Source organism: Schistocerca gregaria, unplaced genomic scaffold (genome assembly GCF_023897955.1).
Source record: "Schistocerca gregaria isolate iqSchGreg1 unplaced genomic scaffold, iqSchGreg1.2 ptg000285l, whole genome shotgun sequence".
In the NCBI taxonomy this organism is placed as follows: Eukaryota; Metazoa; Arthropoda; class Insecta; order Orthoptera; family Acrididae; genus Schistocerca; species Schistocerca gregaria.
In genome coordinates, this window is record NW_026061775.1 from 9,863,671 (window position 1) to 9,877,908 (window position 14,238).

At 44.4% G+C, this 14,238-nt stretch overlaps 3 non-coding genes across 3 annotated transcripts; all 3 read right to left on the reverse strand.

Annotated features, from left to right (window-relative positions):
* Nucleotides 1–213: 213 nt before the first annotated feature.
* Trnai-aau (transfer RNA isoleucine (anticodon AAU)) lies at nt 214–285 on the reverse strand. The gene has a single exon. It is a non-coding gene; the product is annotated as a tRNA-Ile (tRNA).
* Nucleotides 286–3,248: 2,963 nt separating this feature from the next.
* On the reverse strand, nt 3,249–3,320 carry Trnai-aau (transfer RNA isoleucine (anticodon AAU)). Its single transcript has one exon. It is a non-coding gene; the product is annotated as a tRNA-Ile (tRNA).
* Nucleotides 3,321–6,283: 2,963 nt separating this feature from the next.
* Nucleotides 6,284–6,355, reverse strand: Trnai-aau (transfer RNA isoleucine (anticodon AAU)). Its single transcript has one exon. It is a non-coding gene; the product is annotated as a tRNA-Ile (tRNA).
* Between the last annotated feature and the right edge of the window lie 7,883 nt (nt 6,356–14,238).

Below are 14,238 nucleotides of genomic sequence, written 5' to 3' on the forward strand. Positions count from 1 at the left end.
TCTGAGATATGTGAGAAATACATCTATAAAATGTAATTCATACTGCCTCGTCCCACCTTATGCTGTACCGCTTTGGCAAATGCTTTATCTGCGCCATTCGCCTTAATCACATCTGAGAGTAAATCTTAAAAAAACGCCTGTCGCTAATTGTTCGTCATCACAGGTACTGTTTGCTATACGGCCACGACGCGCAACTGATTTCCAAAATTCATCTTTCTCCTGTGAGGATGGAACTCACAACCCCTGGTTTATTAGACCAGTGCTCTACCACTGAGCTAAAGAGGCGCGGCCTAGCGGTACTCTTGGGTACTTCGTCCTTACGGTCGTCTGCACCATCAGACTTTAGCTGACAACACTTCATATTACCGGCTAATATTTGCAGCTATGGCGACAAATTACTGCTTGGCTACACATCTGACACGTAACCGATGTGCTCTCCAAACCACAACACTTGCTTTTCAGAACATGTCTTTCACACATGTCTACAAAATCACCTTCACCTTCAAATACAGTTTCCTTGCGACTGACAGAGACGTAGGCAAAGTTTAAAGTTGCTATTTCCATTAAATCTCGTTAATCTGAAAAACGGTGATTTACACCTGCAGCGGAACAAAATTCCGTTCCGCCCAGCGTCTGGCTCGAACCCACAACCCTGGGATTAAGAGTCTGACGCTCTACCGACTGAGATAGCCGGCTACCTCGGTGAATACTTGCCGGGTAGCACGTCACACAGTACTCGTTTGGGTTGGGTGGTCCCATACAGAATCTCTCCATGCTGCCTAATGTTTTCCTAACGTCACACTCGTCACGTACTTCACTTTTATGTCATAATCATTTCTGAGAGGCAAAGAAATTGCATGACAACAAGCTGAGCTAGTGGCGTCAAAATTAACACACATACTTTATGTGACTCAAAAGCCGAACGAGTTACTTTCCGACGTTGTTTTAGATGTGCAAGTGTCAGTCAAAACTCGCGGTGTCGGCACTCTGCCGACCATTTCGTTAGTTAACACCGGTCTTGCTGTGTGTGTTTCAAGCTCAAGAGCATCTCCAAGCAAAAAATGGTCAACAGCAACATTCAGACGGTTTCGTACTGCTCAATTGCTACATTAAAACGGTATGTTTCTTTTTCAGAACTGAAAAAACACAAGCGTGACAGCATTCGAACCTGTAATCTTCAGATACGAAGTCCGACGCCTTATCCATTAGACCACACGGTCACTGACGATCAACATTTACATGTATACGACTCATCTCGAAACGCTCACACCCCTGAGGATTTGTGTTTTCGTTCTACACAGCCGCTGCCCCTTGCTCTTTCCCACCCATTCGTTACATTCAACCTCTGACGAGACCGACCAAATATAGACTGAGAAACAAGACCACACAATTTGTGCATTCGGAATCGAAGGCAGGCCGTCCCTCGCCGCATTTGCTACGATGGCCATTTGCTACTTCTGCAGAAGCGGCGGCGGCGACGACGACGACGACGACGACGACGAAGATCGCGAGAGACTCTGAGATATGTGAGAAATACATCTATAAAATGTAATTCAGACTGCCTCGTCCTACCTTATGCTGTACCGCTTTGGCAAATGCTTTATCTGCGCCATTCGCCTTAATCACATCTGAGAGTAAATCTTAAAAAAACGCCTGTCGCTAATTGTTCGTCATCACAGGTACTGTTTGCTATACGGCCACGACGCGCAACTGATTTCCAAAATTCATCTTTCTCCTGTGAGGATGGAACTTACAACCCCTGGTTTATTAGACCAGTGCTCTACCACTGAGCTAAAGAGGCGCGGCCTAGCGGTACTCTTGGGTACTTCGTCCTTACGGTCGTCTGCACCATCAGACTTTAGCTGACAACACTTCATATTACCGGCTAATATTTGCAGCTATGGCGACAAATTACTGCTTGGCTACACATCTGACACGTAACCGATGTGCTCTCCAAACCACAACACTTGCTTTTCAGAACATGTCTTTCACACATGTCTACAAAATCACCTTCACCTTCAAATACAGTTTCCTTGCGACTGACAGAGACGTAGGCAAAGTTTAAAGTTGCTATTTCCATTAAATCTCGTTAATCAGAAAAACGGTAATTTACACCTGCAGCGGAACAAAATTCCGTTCCGCCCAGCGTCTGGCTCGAACCCACAACCCTGGGATTAAGAGTCTGACGCTCTACCGACTGAGATAGCCGGCTACCTCGGTGAATACTTGCCGGGTAGCACGTCACACAGTACTCGTTTGGGTTGGGTGGTCCCATACAGAATCTCTCCATGCTGCCTAATGTTTTCCTAACGTCACACTCGTCACGTACTTCACTTTTATGTCATAATCATTTCTGAGAGGCAAAGAAATTGCATGACAACAAGCTGAGCTAGTGGCGTCAAAATTAACACACATACTTTATGTGACTCAAAAGCCGAACGAGTTACTTTCCGACGTTGTTTTAGATGTGCAAGTGTCAGTCAAAACTCGCGGTGTCGGCACTCTGCCGACCATTTCGTTAGTTAACACCGGTCTTGCTGTGTGTGTTTCAAGCTCAAGAGCATCTCCAAGCAAAAAATGGTCAACAGCAACATTCAGACGGTTTCGTACTGCTCAATTGCTACATTAAAACGGTATGTTTCTTTTTCAGAACTGGAAAAACACAAGCGTGACAGCATTCGAACCTGTAATCTTCAGATACTAAGTCCGACGCCTTATCCATTAGACCACACGGTCACTGACGATCAACATTTACATGTATACGACTCATCTCGAAACGCTCACACCCCTGAGGATTTGTGTTTTCGTTCTACACAGCCGCTGCCCCTTGCTCTTTCCCACCCATTCGTTACATTCAACCTCTGACGAGACCGACCAAATATAGACTGAGAAACAAGACCACACAATTTGTGCATTCGGAATCGAAGGCAGGCCGTCCCTCGCCGCATTTGCTACGATGGCCATTTGCTACTTCTGCAGAAGCGGCGGCGGCGACGACGACGACGACGACGACGACGACGAAGATCGCGAGAGACTCTGAGATATGTGAGAAATACATCTATAAAATGTAATTCATACTGCCTCGTCCCACCTTATGCTGTACCGCTTTGGCAAATGCTTTATCTGCGCCATTCGCCTTAATCACATCTGAGAGTAAATCTTAAAAAAACGCCTGTCGCTAATTGTTCGTCATCACAGGTACTGTTTGCTATACGGCCACGACGCGCAACTGATTTCCAAAATTCATCTTTCTCCTGTGAGGATGGAACTCACAACCCCTGGTTTATTAGACCAGTGCTCTACCACTGAGCTAAAGAGGCGCGGCCTAGCGGTACTCTTGGGTACTTCGTCCTTACGGTCGTCTGCACCATCAGACTTTAGCTGACAACACTTCATATTACCGGCTAATATTTGCAGCTATGGCGACAAATTACTGCTTGGCTACACATCTGACACGTAACCGATGTGCTCTCCAAACCACAACACTTGCTTTTCAGAACATGTCTTTCACACATGTCTACAAAATCACCTTCACCTTCAAATACAGTTTCCTTGCGACTGACAGAGACGTAGGCAAAGTTTAAAGTTGCTATTTCCATTAAATCTCGTTAATCTGAAAAACGGTGATTTACACCTGCAGCGGAACAAAATTCCGTTCCGCCCAGCGTCTGGCTCGAACCCACAACCCTGGGATTAAGAGTCTGACGCTCTACCGACTGAGATAGCCGGCTACCTCGGTGAATACTTGCCGGGTAGCACGTCACACAGTACTCGTTTGGGTTGGGTGGTCCCATACAGAATCTCTCCATGCTGCCTAATGTTTTCCTAACGTCACACTCGTCACGTACTTCACTTTTATGTCATAATCATTTCTGAGAGGCAAAGAAATTGCATGACAACAAGCTGAGCTAGTGGCGTCAAAATTAACACACATACTTTATGTGACTCAAAAGCCGAACGAGTTACTTTCCGACGTTGTTTTAGATGTGCAAGTGTCAGTCAAAACTCGCGGTGTCGGCACTCTGCCGACCATTTCGTTAGTTAACACCGGTCTTGCTGTGTGTGTTTCAAGCTCAAGAGCATCTCCAAGCAAAAAATGGTCAACAGCAACATTCAGACGGTTTCGTACTGCTCAATTGCTACATTAAAACGGTATGTTTCTTTTTCAGAACTGAAAAAACACAAGCGTGACAGCATTCGAACCTGTAATCTTCAGATACGAAGTCCGACGCCTTATCCATTAGACCACACGGTCACTGACGATCAACATTTACATGTATACGACTCATCTCGAAACGCTCACACCCCTGAGGATTTGTGTTTTCGTTCTACACAGCCGCTGCCCCTTGCTCTTTCCCACCCATTCGTTACATTCAACCTCTGACGAGACCGACCAAATATAGACTGAGAAACAAGACCACACAATTTGTGCATTCGGAATCGAAGGCAGGCCGTCCCTCGCCGCATTTGCTACGATGGCCATTTGCTACTTCTGCAGAAGCGGCGGCGGCGACGACGACGACGACGACGACGACGAAGATCGCGAGAGACTCTGAGATATGTGAGAAATACATCTATAAAATGTAATTCAGACTGCCTCGTCCTACCTTATGCTGTACCGCTTTGGCAAATGCTTTATCTGCGCCATTCGCCTTAATCACATCTGAGAGTAAATCTTAAAAAAACGCCTGTCGCTAATTGTTCGTCATCACAGGTACTGTTTGCTATACGGCCACGACGCGCAACTGATTTCCAAAATTCATCTTTCTCCTGTGAGGATGGAACTTACAACCCCTGGTTTATTAGACCAGTGCTCTACCACTGAGCTAAAGAGGCGCGGCCTAGCGGTACTCTTGGGTACTTCGTCCTTACGGTCGTCTGCACCATCAGACTTTAGCTGACAACACTTCATATTACCGGCTAATATTTGCAGCTATGGCGACAAATTACTGCTTGGCTACACATCTGACACGTAACCGATGTGCTCTCCAAACCACAACACTTGCTTTTCAGAACATGTCTTTCACACATGTCTACAAAATCACCTTCACCTTCAAATACAGTTTCCTTGCGACTGACAGAGACGTAGGCAAAGTTTAAAGTTGCTATTTCCATTAAATCTCGTTAATCAGAAAAACGGTAATTTACACCTGCAGCGGAACAAAATTCCGTTCCGCCCAGCGTCTGGCTCGAACCCACAACCCTGGGATTAAGAGTCTGACGCTCTACCGACTGAGATAGCCGGCTACCTCGGTGAATACTTGCCGGGTAGCACGTCACACAGTACTCGTTTGGGTTGGGTGGTCCCATACAGAATCTCTCCATGCTGCCTAATGTTTTCCTAACGTCACACTCGTCACGTACTTCACTTTTATGTCATAATCATTTCTGAGAGGCAAAGAAATTGCATGACAACAAGCTGAGCTAGTGGCGTCAAAATTAACACACATACTTTATGTGACTCAAAAGCCGAACGAGTTACTTTCCGACGTTGTTTTAGATGTGCAAGTGTCAGTCAAAACTCGCGGTGTCGGCACTCTGCCGACCATTTCGTTAGTTAACACCGGTCTTGCTGTGTGTGTTTCAAGCTCAAGAGCATCTCCAAGCAAAAAATGGTCAACAGCAACATTCAGACGGTTTCGTACTGCTCAATTGCTACATTAAAACGGTATGTTTCTTTTTCAGAACTGGAAAAACACAAGCGTGACAGCATTCGAACCTGTAATCTTCAGATACTAAGTCCGACGCCTTATCCATTAGACCACACGGTCACTGACGATCAACATTTACATGTATACGACTCATCTCGAAACGCTCACACCCCTGAGGATTTGTGTTTTCGTTCTACACAGCCGCTGCCCCTTGCTCTTTCCCACCCATTCGTTACATTCAACCTCTGACGAGACCGACCAAATATAGACTGAGAAACAAGACCACACAATTTGTGCATTCGGAATCGAAGGCAGGCCGTCCCTCGCCGCATTTGCTACGATGGCCATTTGCTACTTCTGCAGAAGCGGCGGCGGCGACGACGACGACGACGACGACGACGACGAAGATCGCGAGAGACTCTGAGATATGTGAGAAATACATCTATAAAATGTAATTCATACTGCCTCGTCCCACCTTATGCTGTACCGCTTTGGCAAATGCTTTATCTGCGCCATTCGCCTTAATCACATCTGAGAGTAAATCTTAAAAAAACGCCTGTCGCTAATTGTTCGTCATCACAGGTACTGTTTGCTATACGGCCACGACGCGCAACTGATTTCCAAAATTCATCTTTCTCCTGTGAGGATGGAACTCACAACCCCTGGTTTATTAGACCAGTGCTCTACCACTGAGCTAAAGAGGCGCGGCCTAGCGGTACTCTTGGGTACTTCGTCCTTACGGTCGTCTGCACCATCAGACTTTAGCTGACAACACTTCATATTACCGGCTAATATTTGCAGCTATGGCGACAAATTACTGCTTGGCTACACATCTGACACGTAACCGATGTGCTCTCCAAACCACAACACTTGCTTTTCAGAACATGTCTTTCACACATGTCTACAAAATCACCTTCACCTTCAAATACAGTTTCCTTGCGACTGACAGAGACGTAGGCAAAGTTTAAAGTTGCTATTTCCATTAAATCTCGTTAATCTGAAAAACGGTGATTTACACCTGCAGCGGAACAAAATTCCGTTCCGCCCAGCGTCTGGCTCGAACCCACAACCCTGGGATTAAGAGTCTGACGCTCTACCGACTGAGATAGCCGGCTACCTCGGTGAATACTTGCCGGGTAGCACGTCACACAGTACTCGTTTGGGTTGGGTGGTCCCATACAGAATCTCTCCATGCTGCCTAATGTTTTCCTAACGTCACACTCGTCACGTACTTCACTTTTATGTCATAATCATTTCTGAGAGGCAAAGAAATTGCATGACAACAAGCTGAGCTAGTGGCGTCAAAATTAACACACATACTTTATGTGACTCAAAAGCCGAACGAGTTACTTTCCGACGTTGTTTTAGATGTGCAAGTGTCAGTCAAAACTCGCGGTGTCGGCACTCTGCCGACCATTTCGTTAGTTAACACCGGTCTTGCTGTGTGTGTTTCAAGCTCAAGAGCATCTCCAAGCAAAAAATGGTCAACAGCAACATTCAGACGGTTTCGTACTGCTCAATTGCTACATTAAAACGGTATGTTTCTTTTTCAGAACTGAAAAAACACAAGCGTGACAGCATTCGAACCTGTAATCTTCAGATACGAAGTCCGACGCCTTATCCATTAGACCACACGGTCACTGACGATCAACATTTACATGTATACGACTCATCTCGAAACGCTCACACCCCTGAGGATTTGTGTTTTCGTTCTACACAGCCGCTGCCCCTTGCTCTTTCCCACCCATTCGTTACATTCAACCTCTGACGAGACCGACCAAATATAGACTGAGAAACAAGACCACACAATTTGTGCATTCGGAATCGAAGGCAGGCCGTCCCTCGCCGCATTTGCTACGATGGCCATTTGCTACTTCTGCAGAAGCGGCGGCGGCGGCGACGACGACGACGACGACGACGACGACGACGACGACGACGAAGATCGCGAGAGACTCTGAGATATGTGAGAAATACATCTATAAAATGTAATTCAGACTGCCTCGTCCCACCTTATGCTGTACCGCTTTGGCAAATGCTTTATCTGCGCCATTCGCCTTAATCACATCTGAGAGTAAATCTTAAAAAAACGCCTGTCGCTAATTGTTCGTCATCACAGGTACTGTTTGCTATACGGCCACGACGCGCAACTGATTTCCAAAATTCATCTTTCTCCTGTGAGGATGGAACTTACAACCCCTGGTTTATTAGACCAGTGCTCTACCACTGAGCTAAAGAGGCGCGGCCTAGCGGTACTCTTGGGTACTTCGTCCTTACGGTCGTCTGCACCATCAGACTTTAGCTGACAACACTTCATATTACCGGCTAATATTTGCAGCTATGGCGACAAATTACTGCTTGGCTACACATCTGACACGTAACCGATGTGCTCTCCAAACCACAACACTTGCTTTTCAGAACATGTCTTTCACACATGTCTACAAAATCACCTTCACCTTCAAATACAGTTTCCTTGCGACTGACAGAGACGTAGGCAAAGTTTAAAGTTGCTATTTCCATTAAATCTCGTTAATCAGAAAAACGGTAATTTACACCTGCAGCGGAACAAAATTCCGTTCCGCCCAGCGTCTGGCTCGAACCCACAAACCTGGGATTAAGAGTCTGACGCTCTACCGACTTTTTTTTTTTTTTTTTTTATTTTTCGCCTGCTCTCTTTATTGTGGTAAGGAGCACTGATTGTACGACATCTGGGGGTGAGATCCCATTGCAAAGCCGTCATTCGAGTTTTCAGTCAACAGACATTCGATTAAGAAACATGTGATTATACTGCAATATACAGCGAGCATTTATGAGACACTTATTGGGGGGCAGACGTAACATGAATGGATAAAAGAAGAGGCATTTCCTTCATCTTGAACGTAGATTCATACTTCACTTCTTCATTACCCCTAAAATAGTACATTTAGTGTTAGACTGTGCGCTTTAACCAACACCTATTCGTTCGAATAAAATGATCAACATGTTTCCATATATTTTCCTGTGGTCTGCATATTGCTGAATGTGGCTGTACTCCATTTGCATAAAAAGCTTGAATTCCGTTTCGTCGTCACCACCTATTTTATTGATAATGTAATGGACAAACTGTCCCATTAACCAGTGTATTGCATTATTTTTGGTTTTCGGGTAATATTTAGTTTCAGGTCTGAAAAGCACCATAGGAGTAATGGAATTGGGTGACGTTCGTTGCAGTAGTGCAAGACTTTTCCTGAGCCAATGCCAATTGTTGAGATTTCCAGCACACGTAAATCTATGAATCACAGTGTCAACTAGGTTACATTTCTGACATAAGGGGGTTTCAGCTTTCCCAATTTTATAAAGCCGCTCGTTGGTGCTGACAATATTATTGACGGCTTTGTACCATGCCGTTACCACATCTGAATTGAGCCCGTTAAAACTAATATTCTCCCAAATTGCATCCCAGTTGTGACTCATATATTTCGTGGCAATTTTATTTTGTCCTTCATATTGTTGTCTTTGTCTCATGATATCTCTGGCTGTAATGTGCAGTGAAGTTCTGAGTTTCTCGTTAACATAGCTCAATTCTGTGTATAAGATCCTAATGTATCGCAGTCGGGGGTTAATTTTTTGTACGTCTGCCGGTGGTTGAAGGCTTTCTGGTTGGACACATTTAAACAATTGTGTAGTAATACTGCCTGGGTTGGCGTGAAATATGTTTAAAGACCTTTTTATGAAAAGCGCAGAAGCTTTATTGCGTATGTCCACCAGTCCGAGGCCTCCATTTCTAGGATGTAAAGTCGCAGTCCTTAGGTTAACCCTGAAGATTTCCCCCTTCCATAAGAAATTTGCAACCCTCGACATTATTTTCTGAGCTATCAACTTCGGCAAGGGAAAAACTTGTGCCATATAGAATGCCTTTGAGAGAATGCATAAGTTAATGAACCTGACCCTCTGAACCTGGTTCATAAGTCGTTGTGAGTTCTCAATAAGTCCCCCTTGAATCTTTGTTAAAACCTCTTTCCAATTGAGGGCTGTCATCCTCATTGGACATGCCGTCAGGATTGTCCCCAGGGTTTTATGTGTGGTAACTGACTTCGCCCAATCGATTTGTATCCGTTCAAGACCCCGCATTCCCAGGATTGTACTTTTATTTTCGTTCGTTGTCGCACCCGATGCGCGGCAGTAGTTTTGAAGAATGGCCCCTAGTCGAATTACATCATCTTGCCCTCTTATGACGACACCAACATCGTCAGCATAGGCTCTCACTACAGTTTTCCTGCCAGTTATAGTTATGCCCTTTAACCTTTCATGAACACTTCTTAAAAAGGGCTCTAACGACACAACAAACAAAAACATAGATAATGGACTTCCCTGTGGGATGCCACGGTTTATTTGAATTTGCCGCGTCAGCTGACAGTTGACAGCTAATTTAGCGTTCAGACCAGTAGCAACGTTTTTTATAACATTAACTGTTTTGTGGACGAGTCCCATTTTTGTCAGTACCTCAAATAGGAAGCGGTGATTCACCGAGTCGAAAGCCTTAGTAAAATCTATAAAAAGTAAAGCACATTTGATATTAGAAACCGATGCTAAGGCGATGATGTCTCTATATTCAGAAATCGTATTAAAAATACTTCTATTTGCTGCACATGACTGATGTTGACTAATTAATTTGTCGGTCAGAGGGGAAAGTCTCTTTTTTAAAATCCTGCATACTATTTTGTAGTCAGAGTTTAAAAGTGAAATAGGGCGGTAATTGTTTAAACTTTTCGTCCCTTTGTTTTTCGGTAGAAGTACAATTTTGCTATCTTTAAAATCTGCAGGTATCGTCTGCTCGTTAAAAATCTCATTGACAATGCATGTAAACGTGTCACCAATTAAAAACCAGAACTTTCTGTAAAATTCTACAGGGAGTCCGTCGGGTCCAGCAGATTTATTCATCGGGGACTTGGTTATTGTCTCACGAACCTCTTCGTTACTGACTTCAGAAAGGATTTCGTCGTTTTCAGAACTTGTCAACTGTGGGGATAAAACACTGAGAAACTCTTGCAGAGACCCCTCGTGAGGTGGGCTGGAGGAATATAATGCATAGTAGTACTGGTATACTGCATTTAGAATCTCCTTCTGAGACGTCAGTGTTGTCACATTGGGGGTTTGAAGTTCACTAATAACAGTGCGTCGCCTATTCTTTGCATGCCGAAGCAGATGATATAAGGATGTTGTTTCATCATCTACCACCGACTTCGCCTTTGACTTCAGTTTTAAACCTTCCATCTGTTGTCGTTTAATGGCGAGTAATTTCGCTTTGGTGTGTCTGATGTCTTGTAATCTAATGGTTGACACGTTTGCCTGTTCATAGAGGTCTCGCAACAAACTGTAATAAAATTCCATACAGTTTTTTAACTCCCACGCTCTTTCTCTGCTGTATCTGATACACACTTTTCTCAGTCTCGGCTTTGCAACCTTAAGCCACCAGTCTAATACTGTGGGGTGCCTCTCGATCGATCGCAGACATAAGGTCCACGCATCCGATACCGCGTCTGCCAAATCTTGCTCTTTTAAGAGAGAGACATTTAGCTGCCACTGGTTCCTAAAAATCTGAATCGGCTGTGGAGCTAAATTAATGCACGCCTTCATACTGCAGTGGTCACTAAAATATACAGGTACGATTTCTGAATTTAGTAGACATCTTTCCAAGTTTTGGGAAACATAGATTCTGTCTATTCTACTGCGCGAAGTCTGTGTTATATACGTATATTCAACCTTCGTTGGATATTTTAGTTCCCATGCGTCCTTTACTTTTAGGTCGATTACTAGGCGTTTAAGTTCTAAAGAACCGTTAAAATGTGGTTGTTGATCTTTACGATTTAACACGCAGTTAAAATCACCGCCCATTATAAAACTGTTTGGGTTTCGACGTAATAAATATATAAGTTCCTCTTTATAAAATGCTGCCCTGTCCTGTCTATTACTATTTCCTGAGGGCGCGTATAAGTTAATCAATGTGGTACCTAAAACGTTAATACTAATTGCCCTTCCAGATTCCAACCGCTCCACTTGAGATACGGGAATCCCTTCCCTGAGCAGAACCGCTGTTCCTGTATGTGTGTCACAAGATACGTTAACAATTGCGGTGTATCCTGGTATTACAAATTCCGTCGTTACAACCTCCTGTAGCAAAGCGATATCGGTTCCAGAGTCATACAAAAATTCCTTGAGAGCAGCTAGCTTTAATGAGGTTCGAATTTTATTTATATTGATCGTTGTGATAGAGTATGCTTGCATCCCTAACTTGCTATTTGCCACGGACAAAGTTGGTCAAAAAAAAAAAAAAAAAAAAAAAAAAAAAAAAAAAAAAAAAAAAAGTCTGTCCTACTTTTGGTATGCTGAAATCCGGTTTAGAACTACAGTCATTCAGAACTTGGTAGCAGTCCTAGTAACACGGTCGCTAAACGTTAGTTTGTCTGCCATTGTCATCCCGCGCCTTAGTACTTAGGGGCTGTTCTACATTGAGTGTGTCAGGAGGCTCATCTGGAGCACCTTCTCTGACAATTTCATATCGTATATTTTTCTGTGATTTTACGTCCGACTTGTCCGCTTTTTGTTTGGCTTGGGTGCGAGAAACAGTAAGATTCGGTTGTGGTTTTAGCGTACGGCGGTGGACGCCCTGAAAACCCTGACCTGATTTTGTTGTGGCAACACTCGACGCGGCCGCTTCAGCAGCAGTGTCTAGAGAGACCTGGTTTGTAAACACTGCCTGCTGTTTACATGCTACCTTCGGTTGATGTGACGCTTGCGACGGTGTTTGCTTATTTTCCGGTTCAGGAGTAAACACTTTCACTTGTTTACACTCTGGTGCCGGTTGCTGTGCTGTTGCGGTGTCGCGGTGTTGTTGTTCTACCGCTTCCGCGAACTTACCGTCGGTAAACAGCTGATTATCACTGTTTACAGCTGGGCAAGTTGACACTGCTTGGGGGACTTCTACTTTCTCGCTGTCGGCAGCTGCCGTTGCATTTTCTGGCAGTGAGCGAGATGTATCAGAAACTGCAATTAAATCTACTTGCATTTCGTCTTGGGGCACATGCAGATTTTCATCGCCAGCTTTCTGTTTACGTACAGCAGGAGATTGTCGGGAGGTGTCATCATCAGAATGATCATCTGTATGTTCAAGTGGTCGTTTCTTGGTTAGTACGTCTAACTCACGGGCAGAGGAATCACAATTGAAGCGTGGTACCAGGGGTGGAAAATCACTGCCTTCAACAGCAATAGTTCCAGTACTAAGTACAGGATCCGAACCCTCACCCTGTTTGGCCGTGTTATCGGTTGCCAAAACTTCGCTCAAGGTCATCTTGCGGCGTTGGACTAAATTTGTTTTTAGTACAAAGACACGACGGGGACAGTCCTGCCTTAAATGACCCGATTCATTGCATATATGGCACGTAGGGGTTTGACCAGTATAAATCACGTGTGCTTTATGCCCGTCAACAGTTATATGAGACGGGATATTCGTCTTTACTTCCATCTCTACCGAACGAATACCATTGAAGCTCTGAATTTTAAATTGCTTCGACCAACGTTCGTTAACTATATCCTTTACCTCACCATATTGAGACAGGGCAACCTTGATTTTCTCATTATCTATCTCGATAGGTAAATTTAACACCCGCACAGATCTATAAAGAGCATCAGCTCTCCTGATAGCCACTTTACTTGTAGAGCCGTCTCTATGCAAAAATTCGACATGATACCCGAATTTTCCAATAATTTTATCGACCGAAACGGGATCCAAAAACTTTACGAAAACACAGTAGTTGTCAGTATCTAGCTGAGTGGTATGCACCATATCAGAATTTATGCCAAGTACCTGATCAAGCCAATCATGAATTTCCAGAGCAGTCGGCTGAACACGTCGTGTTTCCTTAGCGAAGGCAAAAACCAGCGTATTCTTCCTCACAGTTGTAGCCATGGTATGCAGTAATCAAGGGGAGATTCCGGTAATTACCGAAAACTCCACAAACAACAAATAATCGTCGGTAGAAAACACAAAAACAGAACAAATGAGGCAGAAAAAACACGAGTTACACACGAAGAAAATCACAAAACTCAAAAACACCGAAACGCAAAGGTATACACTGGCGAAACACTGACTACACGCAGCAACGGTGACACGTCCGTACGCTTCGGCAGCTAGAGCCAGAATGAACCCTGGGATTAAGAGTCTGACGCTCTACCGACTGAGATAGCCGGCTACCTCGGTGAATACTTGCCGGGTAGCACGTCACACAGTACTCGTTTGGGTTGGGTGGTCCCATACAGAATCTCTCCATGCTGCCTAATGTTTTCCTAACGTCACACTCGTCACGTACTTCACTTTTATGTCATAATCATTTCTGAGAGGCAAAGAAATTGCATGACAACAAGCAGAGCTAGTGGCGTCAAAATTAACACACATACTTTATGTGACTCAAAAGCCGAACGAGTTACTTTCCGACGTTGTTTTAGATGTGCAAGTGCCAGTCAAAACTCGCGGTGTCGGCACTCTGCCGACCATTTCGTTAGTTAACACCGGTCTTGCTGTGTGTGTTTCAAGCTCAAGAGCATCTCCAAGCAA